Genomic DNA, 26,469 nt, shown 5'->3' with positions numbered 1-26,469 from the left:
CGCGCATTTTCCTTCTTATCACTCTCTTAAATTGATTAAACATACAGCATCCCTTTGAATCTCTCAGTAACTCACTCTCATTTCTGTGTTCGTTCACCCTCTCCCTTTTCGACTCTCTCCTTCGCTCTCAAAATTCCCCTTCTCTCGCGAAACCCGCTCCAAATTCATCCATGCTCTCTCCCGCTCTCACTTTTCCGCCGATTTCCCAACCAGCTGGAGGAGCTTCGCTGGATCGGGGCTTCGGAACAAACCCCGACTATCAACGTGCCGCCGGGGCAGCACAAAAAAACGCTCCGGCCGTGCCCTCCGTCAGTACGGATTTCGACTCGTCCCGGGCAAGTACCGAAAATCAAAGTGTCCTCCGTGGGGCCCCGTTTGTTCGTGCGTTCGGTCGGTCCGGTTCGTTTTTGGGTGTGTGTGTGTGTGTCCTCACGGCGCGCGCGGCGAGGAACCACCGGGTCAATTGGCGAGCAGGGAGGGGGACCGGACTCTCCGAGGAATTCCGGATTGAAGGGAAAAGTGGAAGGTTGGACCACTTGGGTTGGGTTTGTGAAATCGTTAAGTGTTGCGGATTTTGGGGAACCTCCCCGGATATTGATGACCAAAGTGGCGGAGAGGAAGACATGAAAAGGGCAACTCCTTCCGAAAAGTGCGGGCGCGAATCTCCTGGAAGCAACGGCGAAAGGATGACAGTCGTGCCGTGAATTGGTAATCCGGAAGATTCTGGGATATTAAAAGAAGGATCCGGTCACGCCTGATTTGATCATGACGATTATCTGGGCTTGGTTCCGGGAAGAAGATGTCAAGTTTAGGCCGCTTAAGTCAAAATAAATAAATACCTTAACAAAAAAAAAAAGAAACATAGCAGACTCGGGAGGAAATTAGTTTTTTCTTCGACGTAGAACTACGTCCGACCCCGTTCCACGACGACTTCTTGGAGGTTATGTCTGACAGCGGGCTGACAGCAGGCGGACGGAACGTGGTGCGGGATTCCGGCGCCAACCAACAAGTGAGAAATAACAACAGTTTCGCGCGCGGCAAATAGAGCTGTGTTTGTGCTTTTTTCCTCTTTTTGTGATACCACGTGAAAAGGGTAGAAAAAAAAGAAGGGCGCATTCAGAAACGACGTAACGGTTTGAGAAATTGTGAGATAAAAGGAAGTTTGCACCAAAGTTAATGTGTTTTTACTGTGAAAAAGTGTTGGTTACAGTTACAAGTTAATAAAAGAGGAAAACTACTCACAAAATAGTAAAAAAAAATCGGAACCAACCATCTGTCTGGCCATCGAGAATTCGGAAAACAGGGCAGGTGAAGGATTAATCGAGAGCAACGACGTTGGAGGCTGAATTCGCCAACGGTAAGCTACGGTAGCTACCTTAGCACACACAAAAAAAACTGCAAAAAAAGCAGTTGAGAATGATAAATTGAACTTTTTCCCGTCGTGGCGTAAATTGTCTGCACAGATGACTGGAGGCGGTGATTTGGGTTCTCTCCGGGACGCGGAGGACGGTATCGATCGTAAATAATGGCTTTTTTTTCGCTGGGTTGTGGAAGGAAGTCAAGGGATGCTACCTGGGAAGAATTGGCTGCTGCTGCCTGGAAAGTCGTGGAAAAAGTGACAAATTTGATTTTGGCTAATCGGTGGAAGGGGATTAGCTTTGTAGCTGATTTAAGTTGGAAAAGAAGTTAATGTTTTGAATTGATTTGAATTTAAGGTGTTTTGTTGTTCTAGTCATAATGACAACATTCAATTTGATTTATTTCTTAGACATGTTTAACTAATACATTCTAGCGAGTTTACACAGATTTGAAATGCCATCCTAAAAACACCAGCTGATGTTTCAACTCAAGATTATAAATTAAATTTTAATGGGCATTTGAAATCTCTAAAAACCGATGAATAAATCTCGTTCAAACTTCAAAACAGTATCGAAAAAACAAAATAATTACAAGTGCTGAAAAGCAAACATTTTCAGTATTAAAATAGATGCTGCAATAGTAATTTATGCAAGAAAATGCAAAAAAGAGATGCAAGACAGAGGTGCACTGACTTTTTTTTTTTTAATTTTCTTCATATTAATATAAATATATATTATTTCGTTCCAATTGTATTTTTCTATCACAAGTTTACGAGCCGTCTTTATTTCATATTTTTTACCCGGGACCCGCGGTGTAGGGGTAAGCGTGGTTGCCTCTCACCCAGTCGGAGTGGGATTGATCCCAGAAGGTCCCGGCGGCATTTTTCGAGACGAGATTTGTCTGCCCAAGCCTTCCGTCGGACGGGGAAGTAAATGTTGGCCCCGGTCTAACCTAGAGGGTTAGGTCGTTAGCTCAATCCACGTGTAGGAGTCGTCTCCCTGGGTCCTGTCTCGGTGGAGTCGAGTCGCTAGTAGGCAGTTGGACTAACAATTCAAAGGTCGTGAAACTTTTCAGCATTTTGCTGTGAAAAGTATTACTTTTCGATTCTGTTGTTTTGTCAGCCATTTCCTCGTTTGAGAGTGTCAAGAAAAGTATGTATTTCACGACGGAATTGCAAAAAGTTCTTTTCAGTAATGTAATTTCAGGCGTTGTCAGGAAAAACAAATATGGTTATTTATTCAGTAGAAATTTTTCCGGTTTTTAATCGGGTTTGGTCTTTTCCCCCTCCAATTTCAACCTAAAAAACTAAATCTAAACTTTCTAGTAAAAAGAAAATCTCAATAAACAATGAGAGTATTTAACAGTCCGGATCCGAAGCCTGATTTTTCGGGTACATTCTTATTGGAAATCCATATAAGCTGTAGCGGGAATTGCAGGCACTGGGTTAAGACTATAAATGGGATTTTATTGAGAATGAATGAGCCTTGAATTGTATCAATGAAAAATTGAAATTTTACGTCTGCTTTCTATTTCGATGTTTGAATTTGTAAAATATTGTTACGTGTAGATAGGAAGTTTAGATATTGTTTAAATTGGCGTTACGTTATATTTGAACGAGTCTTAATCTCCTTGGAGAAAAAATAAAGCTGGAGGACACAACAAGCATGCTTGTGCCTAGAATTGAACTCACGACAGGTAGGAGCATTGTGCTTGCTTTTGCTTTTGCTTTTGCTTTTGCCTGCTTGTAAACTGGTGGCTACAGCATCAACTTGCTCCAGTTGAAGCCAAAATTTCCTGAAGATTGAATGAAAGGGAAACGGCTATAGTTCAGGTAGCCAAGCAGTTTTAGTGGGATAAAAATCTATGCATGATTCCTACTGAGTAGGATTTTACACAAATCAACTATATCTAGAGTTCTTTTTTGAAAAGGTCCTATAAGCTATTGTCTTTCATTTGTTTATAGGACCTTTTAAAATAACACTGGATATGAACAATAACACCAGGTATTATAGGAATTAATATAAGGAATAACTTATGCTGTTATTGCTTTATTATTTCTCAAATTCAATCCAAGACTGTTCCAATAACAAATTCTAGTATGATACAAGAAATTGTTATTATTATTTTCTTGGTTGATGTTTAGAGCATACTGATTCCATAACAGTTTATGTAATTTAAACAAAATTTGTTATTGAAATTGCTTCAAAAAGTTTGCAAAAATGTGGCGTAGTTCCAGGGTAATCAACTTACTGCAAAACACATCTTTTATTCAGATTTTTATATTTTTTTTATTCAAAAAAATTGAAATAAAAAAAATAACACAAAAGGGATAAAAAACAACTTTTGGGAAAGTTCTAACGAATAAAAAAAATATGGTGCTGTCTTGCTCCAGTCTAATGATAAAGAGTTCTGAAAACTGATCTAAAACGCAATTTTCGCTGTTTAGACCAGTTTTGCTAAAACAGTCCTGTTAAAAGATACGACGTTCTCAAAGCTGGTCTAAATAGCAAAAATTGCTTTTAAGATCAGTTTTCAGTACTGTTTATCATTTGATTGGAGCAAGATCTTTTCTTCGAGAAAGCTGTAAATGTTAACGCAATTGTGTTGGTTTTAAAGTTTGATTAACCCTCTACACAGTTAAAAATAATGTAAATTTGGAAGCTGTAATTTTGGAAGCTTGAATATTACCTCTTTTATGATGTAATTTCACCTTAATTAGGACTTTAAAAGAGACATTACACCAGAAAAGTGGTAAAATTACACATTTCCAGAGGTAAAATTATACCTTTTTTCTGACATAAAAGATGTACCCGTTCCCAGATGCAATATTACCCTGATTTCTTTTCTGTGTACAACCTAAATTAATTTTACGAAAAATTTTATTTTTCCCGTGTTTAGGAGGTCATTTTGAGCAACTTTTGTTCTACAAAAACTTACCTTCTCTTGTTTTTTGTTTTTTTAGTACTTAAATTTGCGTTTATGTTGTTAAGTTTATCTTTATTTTTGGTAGTTTTTGACCTCTAATCATTACAATCTGCCTTTCTATTTTTTCATGTTGTAACACATATAACTCGATTCCACCCTAGCTCAACGCTTTCCCTGAAGAAAGTATGATATTAATTTGTTTCTTTACAAGGATAAAGCGTGCTTAAAAACTGCTCCAAAACGTGAGCAACATACGCATTTTGGATCTGCAGATTTTCTTGTAAGGAGCAAATTAGCAAATCCTGGTGAAAGTTGTAGAGAACCTTCCAGAGCAACGGAATACGAGTATGATTTGAATATAGCGTGAAAGGTTTTTTCCAAAAAAAATTACGTTTTCATTAGTTTTGGTAGGTTCTAAAATTTTCAATCTTTTATGCTCATCCAAAAAGTCTTTAACTTAGAGGCCATCCACAAACCACGTGGACGCCTTAAAAAAATAAAGACACCTTTATTATTACACAATTTGATCAACTCTAAACATTCAGTTTAGTGGGAAACATTCGTATGGGGCATCAAGCAAAACTCCGATGGAATTTCTTTTGATTTGAAGGAAAATCATATCAACTTACCACATGAAAAAAATTATTGAAAAGAATTCATTCCAGAAATTAAAAGATTTGCTGCTCTGTCGTTTAATGAGGTAAAATGATAAGATATTTTCGGAAGAAAACATACAAAACGACTCAAGTTTATTATTTTTATTTTTAGTTGTTCTAAGGAAAATATCGTAAATAACAAAAGATATGTATTTTACAGACGAAAAATATGAAAATAGTAAGCAAATTTGTTAAATTTAGCAAGAGATTTCAGTCGAAGATGTTTTCCATGAGAAATCTTTATAGGTGAATACTTTGACCTTGACAGTTTGACAGTATTTAGAACTTACTGTTTGCGCACATACTAGCGTCAGATTGCCTTGCAAAATTAACAAATCAGAACTCGTGGGTTAAACAGAAAACATTTATTCTCTAATCGTCAGATTTCATTCGCTGTCAGTAATTGAACTGACTAATTATTTAGTCCATCCCATTACTGATCACGAATGACTGTAAACAATAATCTTGGTACTACTATGTCTGCTTTAATCTGAACTGGTCGGTAGGGGAACAGCATCTAATTCCAGCAGGCACTCACTGGAAGTTCTGTTTTCTGTTGTTGTATGTGTTATACTCTCTGTTTTGTGCTGCTCAGTCATGCCAGATATACAGATAAATCTACATTTTACAGATTTTTCGATCCTAAAAATCACAAAAATCTGTATATTCAGATTTTAATAAAATGATTACATTTAAAAATTTCATTGAAATCGACATGATACAGATGTAATACAGAATTATTTTCAAGAAAATACAGATCACCCATAAAATAATCTAGCATCTTTGATGCTACTGTACTAGAGCATAATCTGCATTGGCTCACAAAAATCTGTTGAGACCTGATTTAGGCGCGTTCATTTACGAGACATAAAAATGTTTTCTTTTAGAACTCAAATAAACAAATCTAGTTAACCTTCCAATGAACAAATATTAACTAATTTTGTATGATTTCATGGTATTTTTCCATCTAGTACTGGGCAACCAAGGGCTCATTTTGATCACTGTTATTTGCCCAAGTAATACCAAAATTTGGTATTTTCATGCCATTTTTTAGTGCAGCAGTTGCGGTTAGTGAAAAAAACGGAAATTATCGATATGCAACAGTCAATTCTATTCACCTGATGATTCCATGTTGTTCTTAGTGATATTTTTCCCCACATCGAAAACATTTGTCATTGATGAACGGCTTACGCTTGATGTTCTTGAAGCTTCTGAAAAAATAACAAGATTGAAAACTAAAAGTTATTTCAATTAAACTGAATTGGAGTTCAATTCAATAATCTGTCGATTGACTCGTTTTTCAAAGTATTTGGTTATCCCGGCTTAGAGAAATTTCAACGATTTTACAAAATTTCCTTAGGGGTATATAAAAAAAAATTAATGTCAGCTTCAACATTTTTGTTTTTTTAGTGATTTTTGTAGCACAAAATAAATTATCAAAATTGGTCAAAACTTTCCCATAGTTTCGGAGGAATTTGATAAAATACTGTAATACCAAAAGAATACCAAAATGTGGTGTTCGATCATTGACAAATTCTGCAATTTTGCAATATCAAAACAATACCTTAAATTGGTATGATACCACATTTTGCTCTTGCATAATCCTTAAGACAAATTTTAAAGGGTCCAGGAATACCAAAAGCTGGTATTGATACCAGAGAAAGGTATTGTTACGCATTTCCCTTGTTATTTACCCATGCTCGGGTACTACCCGATTTTCAACGTTAGTCTATATCTTAGCTTAGAATAGTCACTGTGAAGAGCTAATGCTGAATAAATAAATGAAAAGAAATAAAATGAACAATAAAAATGAAATCATTTTTGAATGTCGCGAATTCAAACCAAAAATGTGTCCAAGTTCATTCTTTCCATCTTTGCTACGAGCTTAATACACAGATTTTTCTTCCACTGGATTCTCCGTCCAGAGCACTTTTTTCAACCAACAGTCGAGACACATTACGCCCCGAGGGTCCATCAGTTGACAAATACGTCAGCTGTGGGAGTTCTAAAGTGGTGGCCACCCGCTATCTCCCCACCCCCCTCTGAATCCCAACACAGCTTTTTTTCCAACCCCCCCGAAGGGATTTCACACTGGGGTGGCGGCCCGAGTTGATTCTACTGGCTGTTCTTCGTTCTCCCCGCCGGATGAGGCACGGCTCAACAGGGATCAAAACGAGCCTGATGAAGAGAAACGGTCAACTTGTGATCCTGCCTCCCTTCCTCTCCCTGAAGGGAGGACACGCACCCGGAATACTAAGAAGTCGTCCTGCGCTTCTTGCCGGCGGAAGGATTTACATTTTGCTAGAGCTTAACGGAGAGGGCTGCTGGTGGCGAGATGGAAATGGGATTGTTTGAGTTTGAAGCCTCCTCATCAGCAGAGAGCTTAGAGTGGTGTGTGTGGTCGTGAGTGAAATATGGAGCGAGTTTGAAAATCTTGCTGAAAGTGTTTGGCTTTTTTTGGGAATTTTGTTTTTTTTTTCTACAAAAATTACAGTTGAACAGAAATAATCTTGATTTTCTAACAAAAAAAACGAACTTCAATAATTCAAGCAGAATTCTGTTAAAGCACTTTGGTGCCACTTTCCTCACGAACGAGGAAAAACTCCACAAATTTCACCCATTTTATGATTAATGACAGGGACAAAACTGTTCCGGAAAAAGCAGAGTTTTCAGCAAAAGAATCGAGGGGGGGGAGGCAGTTTCCTGTTTTTGCCTCTCGTCGCACCCTAATTGATGTGCCCAGTGGGGAATTCCAAGTTGGATGAAAAACGTGGAATTAATAAATACGAGGGTGGCAGTGGCAGATTTAAAGCTCACCCCCTCCTTTTTATCTGTGCCAAAGTGCTTGATCGATCGATGTCATAATTGTCACTTGAATTTTCGCTTCGCGATTGGAGCTTTTTTTGAACGGGTCGATCACCCATTAAGCTTTCAACATCACCGCTACGAGCCAACTGGCTGGTGTGAAAATCTTTGGGAATGTGAGAATTTTTTAAAAATACTCAAATTTCATCTTCATTTTTGTACAAAAACTTAAAAATCTTAAAAGATTGAACTCAAATCAAAGTTCATCAAAATCTGCTAAAATTTTTCAACACCTTAAATTTCGCTGATTCGAGAAAGATTTTCGAGCTGGTGTGTTTTATTAATCCGTCACGGAAACAAACCATCAATCACTTTTTGCTCTCTTCCCGACGGCACCAGAGCGACGATCGGTGAGAGGCGGGCGTGTGAAGCACCAAACGCCACCCCCTCAGCTTGGGGGTGGAGATTGGGTTGGGGGGTGTTGTTGCAGCAGCAGGATGGCAGGAGAACCTGCTACTGAAAAGAGCTTGACATCGATTCTAGAGAGTGAGTGCTAGTGTGAAAGTCATCACAACATCGAGGGCATTAGCACAAGAGCTTTGTTGTTGGTGTTACTGTCACTTTTTTTTTGTTGTTGTTGGAAATGTCAAAATTGCTTACAATTTTGCAACGGTGTTGGGGTTTTAAACAGTTTCAATTGATTGTTGAATCATCTTCAGTTATTTATTTTCTTCAACATTTTATTTATAAGAGCAAATGTCTGAGATTATGGTCAGTCGATTTTTTTATATTTTTTAATCCAGCTGAAATTTTTTGATGCTTTTGGTATGCCCAAAGAAGCCATTTTGCATCATTAGTTTGTCTATATTAAATTTCATACAAATCTGGCAGCTGTCCATACAAAAATGATGTATAAAAATTCAAAAATCAGTATCTTTTGAAGGATTTTTTGATTGATTTGGTGTCTTCGGCAAAGTTGTAAGTATGGATAAGGACTACACTAAAAAAATGATACACGGTAAAAAAAAACACTCTTTTTAACTGTTTTATGACATGTTTTAGGGGACATCAAATGCCAACTTTTCATAAATTTTTGGAATGTGTTAAAACATCTTTTACCGAGGTATTAATTTTATAATCAATACTGATTTTAAAAAATCGAAATAACGGTCGAAAAAAATTTCAACTTCATTTTTTGATGTAAAATCAATTTTGCAATCAAAAACTACATAGGGGAACCATACCCTTTTTCAGCCTATTTCTATTATCGGCCTATCAGCACTTTGATCATGAATTACAGCTTTCATAAAGTGTTTTCGACTGTTCCAAAGTAATAATTAGCTCAAGTAAAAGTGAGCAAGCAACTCTCCATTGTTGAGACATATAAAAATGTTGATTTAATAGCGGAAAACGGCAAAATTGATTAGAATTGCTCGAACGGCTTAGTTTGATTAAAATGGGTATATTTCCCCTAAATGGAATTTTGATAAAATGCACCGTTTTCAAGTTATTGCCATTTTTCTTTTTTTTTAATGGTCGCAGTTTTTAATTTTTAAATCAGTGCTCATGTTTGCCCACCCTTGAAAAAAATATTTGTAATAGGCTGAGAAATATTTCTATCTTTTGCATTTTTGAACTTTGTTGATACGACCGTTAGTTGCTAAGACATTGCCTAAGTCTCACCCAAAAACCTACCATTTTCTAATGTCGATATCTTAGCAACTAATTTAAAATATTTTGCAATGTTAAAATATAAAACATTCGTCAAATTTTCCGATCTTTCCGGAAACAATAATTTTTTTTTTAATAATACCAACATTTCAAAAGAATGTAATATTGAATGTTTGGACCTTTTGAAACGTTATCAAAAAAAAAATGTTTTAAAAAAGGAGCAAACATAGGCACAAATTTAAAAAAAATAATAACTGCGACTATTTTCAAAAAAGTTACCCAAAAATGGCAATAACTTAAAAACTATGCGCTTTACCTTAAATTTACTAAAGAACTTTTCGATTTCAAATTAAATTTTACACCAAAAAAATGCAGTTGATGATGATTTTAATGATTTTTTGCATTCTGGAAATTACTGAAAAGTTTGCATTTTATGTCCTTTAAAATATACAAAAAAAATTAAATAAAAATAGAGCAATTCTATGTCAAATAGGGAATCGGTTGTACCCGACCCTCTCTGATTTCAATGAAACTTTATAGACATGTTATCCTAGGCCTATAAAAGCCATTTTTGTGTATATGGGGCCAGTTACACTCGATAATGACATTTAAGAAGGGTGTAAGTGTTTTAAATATTTTTGTATTTCGTAATTTAAATATTGCTGTATCTCGAAGCCGTTGCATCGTATCAAAAAGTGGTCAAAGACAAACTTGTAGGAAATTTGACGGGCTTTCCGAAAAATACACTGAAAGAAAACAACACGCCACTTTTATGAGATTTATTGATTTTTAAGTTTAAAAGTCAAATTTGAAGGTGAGCCCACAATTTTTTTTCGTTCAATTTTTTGTGAAAATTGCCTAAGATGTTACAAAAGGCTCACGAAAAATGCAGGATGGAGCAACTCACCTAAAAAAATACAAAAATCATTTTCTGAAACTGTTTTTTTTTTAAAGTGCTCTAAACATCAAAATTTTCAAAAACCAAACACGAGAGTCGATTCTCCAGACAATTTTACATAAAAGTCTTCATATTGACCATTGTCCTAAGTCAAATCCTTGTGAAGTTACAGCGGGTTTAAAAATAAAAATGTTGAAAAAAATGGTTTTTTGATGGTTTTTGGCAATTTCTATGTGACAGACTTGATTTTTCAGTCTCGAAAATATTTTTATCGGAAAGCTCGTCCAATTTCCCATCGGTTTGTCTTTGACCACATTTCAATTGGATGCATGGGCTTGCAGGTATAAGCTAATTTACTATCCAGGTTACTATACCACACTGAAAAAATATTATGTTTTCAGTTATGAGCAAAGTAATTAGCTAATATCTGTAAGCCCACACATCCAATTGAAATGTGGTCAAAGACAAACTTATGGGAAATTTTACGAGCTTTCCGTTAAACATATTTTCAAGACTGAAAAATTAAGTCTGTCCTATAGAAATTGCCAAAAACATCAAACAATTTTCAACATTTTTATTTTTAAACCGCTGCTATACCGACTGGACAATGGTCAATGAGACTATGTAAAGTGTCTGGGCGATCTCGTATTCGTTTTGAAAATTTTGACGTTTAGCACTTCTGAAAAAACAGTTTCAGTAAATGATTTTGTATTTTTAGGTGACCATCTCATGATCTTTGGCAATTTTCACAAAAATTTGAACGAAAAATCGTGGCACACCTTCAAATTTGACTTAAAGCAAAAAATCAATAAATCTAAAAACGTGTTTTCCAGTGATTCAAGCCCGAATTGTCTTCATTGACGATGAACAGCTCAATACAGCAATATAAATACTTTAAAATATTTGAGCAATTCTCTACCAAAACCGGAAATGGATTTTATTTGTATTTTTTGATTTGGCTCAAACTTTGTGGGGGCCTTCCCTATGACCAAATATGCTATTTTGTGTCATTGGTTCACCCATACAAGTCTCCATACAATTTTGGCAGCTGTCCATACAAAAATGGTATGTAAATATTCAAACAGCTGTAACTTTTGAGTGAATTTTCTGATCAATTTGGTGTCTTCGGCAAAGTTGTAGGTATTGTTGAGGACTTTTGAGAAAAAAAAAATAGGTACACGGAAAAAAAATTCTGATTTTTTTATCAACTTTTTTTTTTTCACTAAAACTCAATTTCCCAAAATACGTATTTTTTGATTTTCGAGATTTTTTGATATGTTTTAGGGGACAAAAATTCGCAACTTTTGAGCCATAGAGAAACATGGTCAAAATATCTGCCGCCGAGTTATGAATTTTTGAAAAAATAGTGATTTTTGGAAAAAATCGAAGTTTCATGTAAAAACAAGTTTGACATTATTTTTTAATGCAAAATTGAATTTGCAATCGAAAAGTACTTTACAGATTTTTTGATTAAGGGCTCCGTTTTCAAGATATAGCCACCGAAAGTTTGATTTTAGCGAAATATTTGCAGTTTTTCAATTTTTAAAAATAGTGACCATGAGTGACCATTTCTAAAAATATTTTTTTTTTGAAAGGTTCATAAAATTTGCTATAAAATTGTCTAAGAGACAATGAAGATTGGACCTCTGGTTGCTGAGATACAGCGGCTTAAAGAAAAAGAAACACGAAAATTGAAGTTTTCTAAGTCTCACCCAAACAGCCCACCATTTTCTAATGACGATATCTCAGCAACTAATGGTCCGATTTTCAATGTTATTACATGAAACATATTTTTTTTCCAAATTAAGGCCCTAAAAATAGTAGGGATGACGGAAAAGCTGAATTTGCAATGCTATTGACAAATTATCTCGAAAGTGTTCCGAATTTGTGGGTGTTCCGAATATGTGGGATGACTGTACCAAAAAAATTCGAATTCGACTAAAACGCCTTCATTTATGTCTTCAAAATGTATAGATTAGCGCATTATACTATATTCTGCATAGTTTACAGTTGATGTAACAAGTTGTCTCAATGAAATTAAAAAAAAATGTGTTTGTTTTGAAGCAAATTTTTTAAGAAGGGGAGGCAAAACATGAAATAAATTCAGCAATGGCTTTATTGCCTAGTTACTACATAAAACTTCATTAATTTTAAGAAGTGAAATCAAAATACCTTAGGTTTTGATCGTGTATTTGTTTCAAAATTGTTTTTTTTCAGGTGGTCTGTCATTTTCTGCTTGGACGCTGACAAATTTGGCAATAGGGGGTAATTAGATTTTCGGAATGAGTTGTGTGTAACGAGAAAATGACCACATCACAAAACAGAAAGCTGCAAGCTAGAATTTGGCGCTGAATTCAATTTATTTAGCTTGGAATGTCAAAGTCTAAAACAGTAAATGGTAGACCACGAATACTACTTATGAAATAACATTTTACTCCAGCCAAATTTTGAATTGAATTCATCGGCAGGGTTTGTCAACATCTGGACAATAATTATGAGACCACCTGGACAAATAAAAAGTTAAAACATTCCAACGCCCAAGGCTCCAAAAAAGTTGGAACGGTAACTTCAACTCGCTGTTTCTCGGGCATAACTCGACCAATCGGGACGATAATTATTTTCTAGTGATTTGTATGAATGTCTAGATGATCTTAGAACTATGCAGAACTCAATTTGATCAAATCTGTAATTTTTGCGTTCAAAAACATCGTTCCAACTTTATTATTCGCGTGTTAAAAAAATCGCCAAGAATTCCGTGGAGGCAGTCGGTTTCAAAAAAAAAGGTGGAACGATGTTTCCGGTCTCAGAAATTACATATTTGTTCAAATCAGGTCTTGCGAAATTTCAGGATCATCTAGACATGCTCAGAATTCCCTGGAAATAAGAATCATCCCGATTGATTGAGTTATGCCCGAGAACAAGTTAGTTGAAGTTACCGTTCCACCTTTTTTGGGAGGCTTGGGCGTCCGTGTAAGTTGGACATGCGTTGGGCTTTCCAGTGTTAAACGACCAAATCAAAGATGTTTTTTTATTATAAAATGGTAAAAGTAATTTGAATTAAGTAAATATTTTCTATCTAACACCAATTACTAGGGCATTCTTCAGCAGTCAGGGTTTAATTTTAAAATGTTCAAACAACTTTGATTGGGAGTCTCTACCTTTATTATTTTTTTTAATTAAGAGCAACTCTCTACGAAATCGGCCGATTTCGACCATACAAAAATGGTATGTAAATATTCAAACAGCTGTAACTTTTGAGGACTTTTGAGAGAAAAAAAGGTACACGGAAAAAAATGGCAGATTTTTTTATCAACTTTTTTTCACTAAAACTCAATTTCCCAAAAAATGTATTTTTTTATTTTCGAGATTTTTTTATATGTTTAAGGAGACAAAAATACGCATTTGTTGAGCAAAAGAGAAACATGGTCAAAAAATCAGCCGCCGAGTTATGAATTTTTGAAAAAAACAGTGATTTTTGGAAAAAATCGAAATTCATGCAAAAGTTTGACATTATTTTTTAATGCAAAATTGAATTTGCAATCAAAAAGAACTTTACAGATTTTTTGATAAAGGGCTCTGTTTTCAAGATATAGCCACCGAAAGTTTGATTTTAGCGAAATATTTGAAGTTTTTCAATTTTTAAAAATAGTGACCATAAGTGACCATCTCTAAAAAAAAACTTTTGAGAGGTTCAGAAAATTTGCTATAAAATTGTCTAAGAGACATTGAAGATTGCTTAGATAGAGCCGCTTTAAGAAAAAGAAACACAAAAATTGAAGTTTTCTTAAGCTGACCAAAACAACCCACCATTTTCTGATGACGATATCTCAGCAACTAATGGTCCGATTATCAATGTTAATGCATGAAACATTCGTGAAATTTTCCGATCTTTTCGAAAAAAATATTTTGAAATTTTTTTAATCAAGACTAGCATTTTAAATGGGCGTAATATTCAATGCTTGGCCTTTTTAAAACGTGAGTCTTGATTTAAAAAAAATCAAAATATTTTTTTTCGAAAAGATCTGAAAATTTTACGAGAGTTTCATGCATTAACATTGATAATCGGACCATTAGTTGCTGAGATATCGTGATTAGAAAATGGTGGGTAATTTTGGTGAGATTAAGCAAACTTCAATTTTCGTGTTTCTTTTTCTTAAAGCGGCTCTATCTCAGCAATCCGAGGTCCAATCTTCAATGTCTCTTAGACAATTTTGTAGCAAATTTTTTGAACTTTAAAAAATATATTTTTAGAAATGGTCACTTATGGTCACTATTTTTAGAAACTGAAAAACTGCAAATATTTCGCTAAAATCAAACTTCCGGTGGCTATATTTTAAAAACGGAGGCCTTTATTATAAAATCTGTAAAGTTTTTCAAAAATTTATAACTCGGCGGAAGATTTTTTGACCATGTTTCTCTATGGCTCAAAAGTTGCGGATTTTTGTCTCCTAAAACATAAAAAAAATCTCGAAAATCAAAAAATACGTATTTTGGGAAATTGAATTTTAGTAAAAGAAAAGTTGATTAAAAATGTGCAAAAAAAAATTTCCGTGAACCTATTTTTTCTCAAAAGTCCTCATCAATATCTACAACTTTGTCGAAGACATCAAATTGATCAGAAAATTCACTCAAAAGCTACAGCTGTTTGGATATTTACATACCATTTTTGTATGGACAGCAGCCAACATTGTATGGAGACTTTTATGGATGAACCAATCACACAAAATAGTTTATTTGGTCATAGGGAAGCCCCCCACAAAGTTTGAGCCAAATCAAAAAATACAAATAAAATCAATTTCCGGTTTTGGTAGAGAATTGGGGTAAAACAATAAGCTTTGTTCTAGAAAGTTGTTCGAAATTGACTAAAACTCATTGTAGAAAACAAAGAAAAAAGTTAAAAAACGTTTAGATGGAGTTACACACATTTTTCTAAGAAGTGCTGCAAAAAACTTCCAAGAGATCTTTTTTCTTTGTTTTGATAAGTCTATACTCAAACTCAAACATTATTCAAAACAATATTTTTTATACATGAATTGTTTGATAAACATATCAACTCCAAAACCTTTACGCCTTTGACGTTAAATTTATCGTCATACTATTTTTAAAATCAATTGTTTAAAAAAGTGCGATAAGGGAGACTTGATCCCTGCATTTTTACAGTCACTGGAATCAGCCTCAAGATTAAATAATTTGGCTGGGTTTTCGTACATAGTTTCCTTTAGTATAGTTGTACATAACTTACTGCAGTTTGAACCATTTTTCAAAATTTTGTAAACAATATTTCCAGCTTTTGTAATTATGCTCAATTCTGGTCTAAAAAAGAAAATTTTAGAAGCATTTTGAAAATGCCAGCTTCAAATATTTTTTTAAAACTCTTGGCATGATTCGAAGAGTTTATCTGATGAAGTACCTTTATCAGCCAAACATAGTTGAATGTTTAAGCTTTCAATTCATGCAAAAAGTTCATAGTTTTGTGAAAAATTGACATAGTTATTTGCGATACAAAAAAAGGGGATCAAATATCCCCACTCTCCCCTAATTGATTAATCCCCATATTCCAAGCCAAACACCCCATTAAATTCTGAATGTTGAATAAATCAGTTTTTTAAACGTAGCAATTGGTTGCGTTTGGAGTGGAGAGATCTTTGGAGCCATTTTAGAGCTCTTTAAATACAAACATTCGCGTTTTCGAACAAATAGTTTTAGCTACAGCCGATTAGAGTTATAATCCATGCAATTTTAAAACATAAATAACTATCTCAATAAAGCGCAAGCCAAATTTAAATCATTTGAAACAGTAGATCTTACACGCTAAAAAACTTAAAAAGATATTTTTTAAACTCGAGGTATTCTCACACTAAGAGTTTTTTTTTACGAATTTTGTAAAATTCTACCAATTTTGCAATTGATGAACGATCGGTTATCTGATCGGTCAAAGTTCAGACTACCGATCGACCAGTTAATTGTGGGTTGAATTGAAATTTAATTTTTTTTTTGCATCAAAAAAAAATAGTTTGGAGAAAAGATTGAAAAATTATATAAAAATCTTGGAAAGTTTTTATTTTGTTCCAGGCAAATCTCAACATTTGTAGATTAAACCAGTTGTATACAAATAAAGCAATAAAACTTGACAAGTCACCTTGTAAGCAATCTGTCTTATCAGGAAAACTTTTTTTTTTCTCCGAACGCACAACATGCTCTGTCAGAACGCTGAAAACATTTCCCACACTAAATCATTTTTATAACTCAATTGTAGGGATTAATTAATTCCGCTCATATTTGAACCAAAAGGCACGAAAACATTTCCCACCCCCTGTTCTCACACAAGTCAGAGCAAAATCCGCTCAATCGGCATAAAAGTGTCGTAAAGTATTTGAAAAGCTTCCTTCCACCCCCCAACCCCCCTCCACCCTCTTCCACCCCTCCCCCTAGGAAAACAAAATGGTTGCCCTAACCGCAAGCTTTTAACATTGCCCGCCAGCGGGGGGAATCGATTTCAGCGTTCGCGGGCTTAGACGCGTTTCACACTCGATAGTCATTATAATAATAATAGTAAAGTGATTACTGAGGGCGCCTGATAGGCACACACAAACTCCAACAACTTCTTCCCGAGAATTCGCTTCGCAAAGTCGCGCTCGCACCACTAAATAAGATCGATTGTTTTTGTGAATTTAAGGGTGGCTTGCGAGGCGGGGGTGGGGGTGGGGGGAAGTTGACGGGGCGGAAAAACGTCGGCGTCTGGGTGGAACCTCCCACCTTCTCCCCTCGAACCGTGGGAATTTGTGGGTCGGCGTTTTTATTTATATTATATTCAATTAAAAATTGGCTCCCGGTTGGCAGCAGTCGGCAGTCACGGAGTTGTTTTATTATTTGTTTTTCGCTTTAAATTGTTATTTGCTCAGCTTGTGTGTGCGCACGCGGTTTCCGATAATCATCGGACGGACAGACTGACGGACATGGAACGATTATCAGTTGAGGGGTTTTAAAAGAACAAGTTTGTTACATTTAAATAAGGAAAAAACAGCGTTCCATAGTATTTCTACAAGTTTGAATATACAGTATGTAAAAAAAGTATTTACACCCCTTGGGCACTATGCACATTTTGTGATGAAACATGATGATGTAAAAAAATTAAAGTTTGACAGGAACCTAGTACTACGTTTTGTTCAAAAACTCATGCCAAACATTTTGCTACAAAAAGCTCATAAAATGATGATTTCTATAAAAAAGTTATAACAAATACTATAACGAAAATAAAAAAGGTGCAAAAAAAGTTTGTACACCTTTCGAAAAATTAACTTAAATAATGTTATTTGTTGACAAATCACCATGAATCCAGTCTCCCAACTCCAAATAGGCATCCTTGACTGATTAAAAAAATAATTTGGATTGAATATAAAGTTTACTAACTACTTAGTATAAAAATTTATAAAACTCTGGAAATTCTATATAAAACTTATCTAAACTTAATTTTGCAAACTTTTAATTCAAATAAATGTCAATATATTACCATAGAATTGCTAAATAAACATTTTGGAGTGGGTATAACACCGTTTTGGGGGTATTTGTATCGATGGAATAGATTTTTCGTTGGAATTTCGTACCAACCCAGAATTACGTCGTAAGAAAATCCGCCGGCATCCGAACCGGTTCACTATTCACTAGTCAACCTATGTGGAATCGGAAAGGGCATAAAATTTCCGATCTTTTGATACCCAAACATCTAGGGTTTCTTTATAACCTACGTTTTTAAACACCTGGGCAAAAAGTAAGTTTGATCCACGAGAACAAAAATTACGAAATTCCATACATTTTTGGCAGTTTGCTCAAACGAAACCATAACAACGTTTTTACCTAGGTATTTGAAAACGTAGGTTTTATAGAAAACCTGGATGTATTGGTATCAAAAGATCGGAAATTTTATGCCCTTTCCGATTCCACATAGGTTGACTTGTGAATAGTGGACCGGTTCAGATGCCGGCGGATTTTCCGACGACGTAATTCCGGGTTGGTACGAAATTCCAACGAAAAATCTATTCTATCAATACAAATACCCCCAAAACGGTGTTATACTCACTCCAAAATGTTTATTTAGCAATTCTATGGTAATATATTGACATTTATTTGAATTAAAAGTTTGCAAAATTAAGTTTAGATAAGTTTTATATAGAATTTCCAGAGTTATATAAACTTTTATACTAAGTAGTTAGTAAACTTTATATTCAATCCAAATTATTTTTTTAATCAGTCAAGGATGCCTATTTGGAGTTGGGAGACTGGATTCATGGTGATTTGTCAACAAATAACATTATTGATGTTAATTTTTTTATTTTCGTTATAGTATTTGTTATATAAATTTTTTATAGAAATCATCTTTTTATGAGCTTTTTGTAGCAAAATGTCTGGCATGAGTTTCTGAACAAAACGTAGTACTAGGTTCCTGTCAAACTTAATTTTTTTTACATGTTTCATCACAAAATGTGCATAGTGCCCAAGGGGTGTAAATACTTTTTTTACATACTGTATAACTACTAATAAACACTATGGAACACCAATCGCATGTTTTACTAACAAGGTAATTCTCCGCCAACTCACACAGAGTTGCCCCGAACCCCTCTTCGATATGAGGGAAACTTTTGACCCTGATCACGAATCCGAGGTCCATTTTTTGATATCTCGTGACGGAGGGGCGGTACGATTTCTTTCATTTTTGGACACGCAAAAAAAAAGGTGTTTTTCAATAATTTGCAGCCTGAAACGGTGATGAGATAGAAATTTGGTGTCAAAGGGACTTTTATGTAAAATTGGACGCCCGATTTGATGGCTTACTTGGAATTCCCATAAAACGTATCGAAAAAACACTATTTTTTTAAACTATGCCCTTTTCCGCCACTCAACTGTAATAATGTTTAGAACATGAACAAATTTTATGTACTTTTTGAATTTACATTAACCCTTACAACCCCCTTCATTTTTTCATTTCGAATAAAATTTTTCATTTGAAAAATTTGTGTTTTTTTTCTAACTTTGCTGGGTTATTTTTTAGAGTGTAATATTTTTTGTATTTTTTTTCGATGAAAAATACATTTTTTCGGAATCTCGAGTGCGCTATCAAATTATTGAAAAACACCTCTTTTTTCGTGTTATCAAAAATGAAAGGGGTCGTTCCGCCCCTCTGTCACGAGATATCAAAAAATGGACCTCGGATTCGTGATCGGGGACAAAAGTTACCTATTGGGACAAGGATTCACACATATCGAATGTGGGGCAACTTCTGTGTGAGTTGGCGGAGAATTACCCCAATTGACTTGTTAATTAAAGTATGTAGTTATCCCAAGTGAGAGAAATTTCAACAAAATTTACAAATTTCCTAATGGGTACATCAATAGTTAAAAAAATAAGTTTAAAATTTGAGGATTTTCAAGTCAAAATTGGTCAAAAGTTGCCAAAAGTTTCAGAAGTAGTTGATAAAATACAGTAGTACACAAAAAATATGTGGTATCCGATCATTGACAAACTTTGCAATATCGAAACTATAAGTTAAATTGAGGTAATTCTCTATCAACTCACACGAAGTCGGGAAAAGTTGCCCCGACCCCTCTTCGATTTGCTTGAAACTTTGTCCTAAGGGGTAACTTTTGTTCCTTATCACGAATCCGAGGTCCGTTTTTTGATATCTCGTGACGGAAGGGCGGTACGACCCCTTCCATTTTTGAACATGCGAAAAAAGAGATGTTTTTCAATAATTTGCAGCCTGAAACGGTGATGTGATAAAAATTTGGTGTCAAAGGGAATTTTATGTAAAATTAGACGCCCGATTTGATGTCGTACTCAGAATTCCAAAAAAACGTATTTTTCATCGAAAAAACACTAAAAAAGTCTCGTGACTCGCTTGCGCGTGGTTTATCATTTTTCATATTTGTTATATTATCGTTTTTAAAAATCCAAACACATCACGATTTAGAGAATTTTCTCAGCTTTCTAACTACGGTTTCATTTTTCAAAAAAAGTGAGTTTTTCTTCTCCATCGGTGCTTTTTAGTAAAATAGTTTTTCAAAATTCTGGGGTATTTCAAAATTTATCGCGATGACCTATACTTTTTTATGGGTCTCGTGGCGCAGGGGTAGCGGCTTCGGCTGCCGATCCCGATGATGCTATGAGACGCGGGTTCGATTCCCGCCTTATCCACTGAGCTTCTATCGGATGGTGAAGTAAAACGTCGATCCCGGTTTTTCCTGTCTCGTCAGAGGCGCTGGAGCAGAAATCCCACGTTAGAGGAAGGCCATGCCCCGGGGGGCGTAGTGCCAATAGTTTCGTTTTTTATACTTTTTTATACACCAAAATGTTCGTTGGGATGTGGGCAACATATGTCGATGCCTCTGTGCTCTGATGTACTAACTGACTTTTGGGCCAAAATGAGTTAATGATGACATCTTTTAGCTAATTAAATTCCCTGCAAAACGCTTCTAAGAGATCTGAAAAATTCGTTTCCTACGCGGAGATATCGCCCTGCAACCATTTGTACTAACTGACATTTTCGAACGCATCATGGATGTGCTCTCTTATTTTCCATCATGGCTTGACCTTTTGAAAACACGCAAATCCATAAAAATACGATTACACTATAATATTATGGTAAATTGCCAGGTGTCCTTACTAGTTTGAGCAATATTATGGAGCACTATTTTGGAAGGCAATTAGCACAAGTGTGCACATTTGGATACGTGAAGAAGTTGTAAGTTAGACGAAGTGTGTCAAATAGTTATTTAGCGGCAGAGTTTTTTTTAAATTGGATGACCCCTAAGTATGACATTGGTAGGTGGATGTTATTGTTACGTAGTTTTGGATTGGACGACCCTGCAGTTGTTCTAAGTGTGCACAACGACTTAACAATGTTTTAAATTGGATATTTGGGTTAGGCTAAGTGTGAGAATTATTAGTGGATTTTATTGTTACGTAGTTTTAATGGATGACCCCTGCAGTTGTGCTAAGTGTGCACAACGACTTAACAAATGCTTTAATTGCGGTGTATTATGGTGTAACGAATGTCACGGTGTAAAAAATGCTACGATGCAACGAATGTTGCGGTATAACAATTTTACGGTGTAACCATACTGCGGTGTAACGAATGTTACGGTGTAACAAATGTTACGGTGTAGCGAATGCTACGGTGTAACGAATGTTACGGTGTAACGAATGTTACGGTGTAACGAATGTTACGGTGTAACGAATGTTACGGTGTAACGAATGTTACGGTGTGACGAATGATACGGTGTGATGAATGTTACGGTGTAACGAATGATACGGTGTAACGAATGATACGGTGTAACGAATGTTACGGTGTAACGAATGTTACGGTGTAACGAATGTTACGGTGTAACGAATGTTACGGTGTAACGAATGTTACGGTGTAACGAATGTTACGGTGTAACGAATGTTACGGTGTAACGAATGTTACGGTGTAACGAATGTTACGATGTAACGAATGTTACGGTATAACGAATGTTACGGTGTAACGAATGTTACGGTGTAACGAATGATATGGTGTAATGAATGTTACGGTGTAACGAATGATACGGTGTAATGAATGTTACGGTGTAACGAATGATACGGTATAACGAATGTTACGGTGTAACGAATGTTACGGTGTAACGAATTATACGGTGTAATGAATGTTACGGTGTAACGAATGATGCGGTGTGACGAATGTTACGGTGTAACGAATGTTACGGTTTAATCACACTACGGTGTAACGATTGTTACGGTGTAACGAATGATACGGTGTAACGAATTTTACGGTGTAATGAATGTTACGGTGTAACGAATGATGCGGTGTGACGAATGTTACGGTGTAACGAATGTTACGGTGTAACCACACTACGGTGTAACGAATGTTACGGTGTAACGAATGATACGGTGTAACGAATTTTACGGTGTAACGAATGTTACGGTGTAACGAATGTTACGGTGTAACGAATAATGCGTTGTAAAGAATATTACGGTGTATCCATACTACGGTGTAACGAATGTTGCGGTGTAACGAATGTTGCGGTGTAACGAATGGTTCATGGTTCACTGAACCAGGATTGAACCACAAAGGGAGGTTTAAGCCGAAGCAATAGATGAACCTAGCCTAACCGGTTCATTTGGGAACTCTTGTTGTGCACACTTAGCACAACTACAGGGGTCGTCCAATCAAAAAAACTACGTAACAACAACATCCACTATCCAACGGCACACTAAACCTAACCCAAATATCCAACTCAAACACCCTTCAAGAAGTTGTGCAAACTTAGCACAACTGCAGGGACCGTCCAAACCAAAAAAACACGTAACAACATCATTCACGTAGTTGTGCACACCTAGCACAACTGTAGGGGTCGTCCATGTTCAAAGACTAAGTATTGATTTTTTTTGGAGCACTTTTGTTCTATTCGATACAAACTAAGAATTCATTGCAATAGACACACTTGTTCTAACTGCAATCTACCATAACAGTTCTATGGTTTGTGTCCTGGATATCTTGCATTTCTTAAAAGGTCGTATGACATGATGGAAATAAAATAAACTAGCTCAAAGTTTTTACAAAATCATTTTCTTCTGTTTGTAAGCGTAGAACTATTCGGTTTTCGTCATAGTTGGTCTTATTGAAGCTATTTCATGGATTATCATACTTATATTTATGAATCCTCACACTTCACTAAGTTTTTCTTCATAAAAATCAAGTTTTAACGGTAGTTGCTCTCATAAATTGCAATTTTCACAATAAATTAATTGATAAACAAGTCTATTAAAAAGTATTGTTGAGAAAAATGTTCCTAAGCTAGCAACAATTCAAAGTTACTGCGCAAAAACATTGAAACAACAAATAACTACTATTTTTTACAATAAAATGACTCTACGCACTTTTGTACCAAGTGCCACGTTGGAAGTATACACGACTCTGCCATCGAAGAAGCATTTTAGCTCAACTGCAAAATTCGCCCTGTGCACGTTTGTGCTAACTCATACAAATCACTGTTCAAGACACACTTGTGCTAATTGCAAGCATAATTTTTTTTCGTAATTTCTCTGCCAAATTTTTTTTTGCATTTCAAAAGTTTTCATATTTTACCATGTTTTTAAATTTTGTCAGGAGCATACTTTAAAATTATTAGGACAATTGTTTGTCGCATAGTTTCCCAGAAACAGTAATTCAAAGTTAAAAAATCGATTTTCTCGTAACCACCAAAATGTCAGTTAGTATAAGAGAGCACACAAGCATCGATGTCTTGAACATTGTTTTAATTTTTGACCAAAATATATTGCCGTTTTTTAGTAAAAACTATTGCGCGCCATCACCATATTTTGAAAATATTGAAAAAGCTGGTTTTTTTTAAATACCCCAGAATTTTGAAAAAACTATTTTACTAAAAAGCACCGATGGATAAGAAAAACTCACTTTTTTTGAAAAATGAACCCGTAGAAATACCAAATTTTGGTAATGATATGGTTTGATCTTTTCGAAAACAATGGTCGTATGAACAAAGGTCTAAAAAGCAAAATAAAAAGAATTTTGACAGCTTTTCATAAATATTTTTTTCAATAGTGGACAAATATTTGCACTTATTTTAAAAATGAATAACTGCGACTATTTTCAAAAAAGTTACCTAAAATTGCTATAACTTGAAAACGGCACACTTTATAAAAATTTCACTTACACTTACACTTACTTTTTCGATTTTACATCGAAAAATGAAGTTGAAAATGTTTTGCGACCAATATTCCGATTTTTTGAAAAAAATAGTATGGATTCAAAAAGTTTTAAAATAACTCGGTGAATGATTTTTTGCACATTTTAGAAATATCTGAAAAGTTGTCATTTGATGTCCCTTAAAATATATAAAAAATATAAAAATAAAAATTGAGTTTTTTGCAAATCAAATTTTTGTGTCAACATTTGAAATTAAAAAGTCGCCATTTTTTACCGTGTATCATTTCTTTCAGTGTAGACCTTGCAGTGTGTGGCCGAATGGTTACGCTGTCCGCTTTGTAAGCGGATGATTCTGGATTCGATTCCCATCTGCTGCAACCTTCCATCGGATGAGGAAGTAAAATGCCTTGGTTGTTAGGCCGTTAAGTCATTCCAGGTGTAGGAGTCGTCTCCATGCCATAAGTACAAACAACACACCAAACCAAGCCAACTCCGGTCGCTGGCGGCGGTTGGACTCACAATCCAAAGGTCGTCAGGTCAAACACTGGGGTGGAAGGTTCCTTGGAGTAAAAGAGGTTTGGGTGCTCTCCCCATTCAAGCCTTCGGACTCCTAGGTTCGAGCAGAAACTTGCAATAGAGACCACAAAAGACCCGGGGTCGTTAATGTGGATGGTTTGTTTTTTTGTAGACTTTATCCATACCTACAACTTTGCCGAAGACACCAAATCGATCAAAACAAATCCTTCAGAAGACAAATTTTTAATTTTCATCTAACATTTTTGTATGGACAGTTGCCAAATTTGTATGGAAAGTTATATGGACAAAGAAAAGATGCAAAATGGCTTCTTTGGGCATACCGAAGGCACCCAAAAGTTTCAGCTGGATTAAAAAATACAAAAATTAAAACAAATAAAAAATACTGATTTCGTAGCGAATTAAAGCTGCCAAATTGATGGGATTTATTCTTGGAATGTTTTTTTTTCAGAAAAGGTTTGTTTAACATACAGTATGTAAAAAAAGTATTTACACCCCTTGGGCACTATGCACATTTTGTGATGAAACATGTAAAAAATTTAAAGTTTGACAGGAACCTAGTACTACGTTTTGTTCAGAAACTCATGCCAAACATTTTGCTACAAAAACTCATGAAAAGATGATTTCTATAAAGTTATATAACAAATACTATTACGAAAATAAAAAGGTGCAAAAAGTTTGTACACCTTTCGAAAAATTAACATAAATAATGTTATTTGTTGACAAATCACCATAAACCCAGTCTCCCAACTCCAAATAGGCATCCTTGACTGATTCAAAAAAGAATTTGGTTTGAATATAAAGTTTACTAACTACTTAGTATAAAAGTTTATATAACTCTGGAAATTCTATATAAAACTTATCTAAACTTTATTTTGCAAACTTTTAATTCAACTAAATGTCAATATATTACCATATAATTGCTAAATAAACATTTTGGAGTGGGTATAACACCGTTTTGGGGGTATTTGTATCGATAGAATAGATTTTTCGTTGGAATTTCGTACCAACCCGGAATTACGTCGTAGGAAAATCCGCCGGCATCCGAACCGGTCCACGATTCACAAGTCAACCTATGTGGAATCGGAAAGGGCATAAAATTTCCGATCTTTTGATACCCAAACATCTACGTTTTCTTTAAAACCTACGTTTTTAAATACCTGGGCAAAAAGTAAGTTTGATCCACGAGAACAAAAATTACGAAATTCCATACATTTTTGGCAGGTTGCTCAAACGAAAGCATAACAACGTTTTTGCTTAGGTATTTAAAAACGTAGGTTTTAAAGAAAACGTAGATGTTTGGGTATCAAAAGATCGGAAATTTTATGCCCTTTCCGATTCCACATAGGTTGACTTGTGAATCGTGGACCGGTTCGGATGCCGGCGGATTTTCCTACGACGTAATTCCGGGTTGGTACGAAATTCCAACGAAAAATCTATTCTATCGATACAAATACCCCCAAAACGGTGTTATACCCACTCCAAAATGTTTATTTAGCAATTATATGGTAATATATTGACATTTAGTTGAATTAAAAGTTTGCAAAATAAAGTTTAGATAAGTTTTATATAGAATTTCCAGAGTTATGTAAACTTTTATACTAAGTAGTTAGTAAACTTTATATTCAAACCAAATTATTTTTTTAATCAATCAAGGATGCCTATTTGGAGTTGGGAGACTGGATTTATGGTGATTTGTCAACAAATAACATTATTTATGTTAATTTTTTGAAAGGTGTACATACTTTTTTGCGCCTTTTTTATTTTCGTAATAGTATTTGTTATATAACTTTTTATAGAAATCATCTTTTCATGAGTTTTTTGTAGCAAAATGTTTGGCATGAGTTTTTGAACAAAACGTAGTACTAGGTTCCTGTCAAACTTTAAATTTTTTACATGTTTCATCACAAAATGTGCATAGTGCCCAA

At 35.0% G+C, this 26,469-nt stretch overlaps 1 protein-coding gene and 1 pseudogene across 1 annotated transcript in view; both read left to right on the top strand.

The window, feature by feature from the left end:
• The first annotated feature begins 270 nt into the window (after window positions 1-270).
• Window positions 271-26,469, top strand: part of LOC6047626 (alpha-2Db adrenergic receptor) — a 506,802-nt gene continuing 480,603 nt past the window's right edge. Inside the window, exon 1 of the mRNA XM_038248801.1 lies at window positions 271-1,357. The gene's annotated coding sequence lies outside the window, so the exon portion shown is untranslated. The remainder of the gene's footprint in view (window positions 1,358-26,469) is intronic.
• LOC119770737 overlaps window positions 944-26,469 on the top strand; it is a 35,020-nt pseudogene continuing 9,494 nt past the window's right edge.

This window comes from Culex quinquefasciatus, chromosome 1, assembly GCF_015732765.1.
Source record: "Culex quinquefasciatus strain JHB chromosome 1, VPISU_Cqui_1.0_pri_paternal, whole genome shotgun sequence".
NCBI lineage: Eukaryota > Metazoa > Arthropoda > Insecta > Diptera > Culicidae > Culex > Culex quinquefasciatus.
The sequence above is the reverse complement of the archived record's forward strand: the minus strand, read 5'-3'. Positions and strand labels throughout refer to the sequence as shown.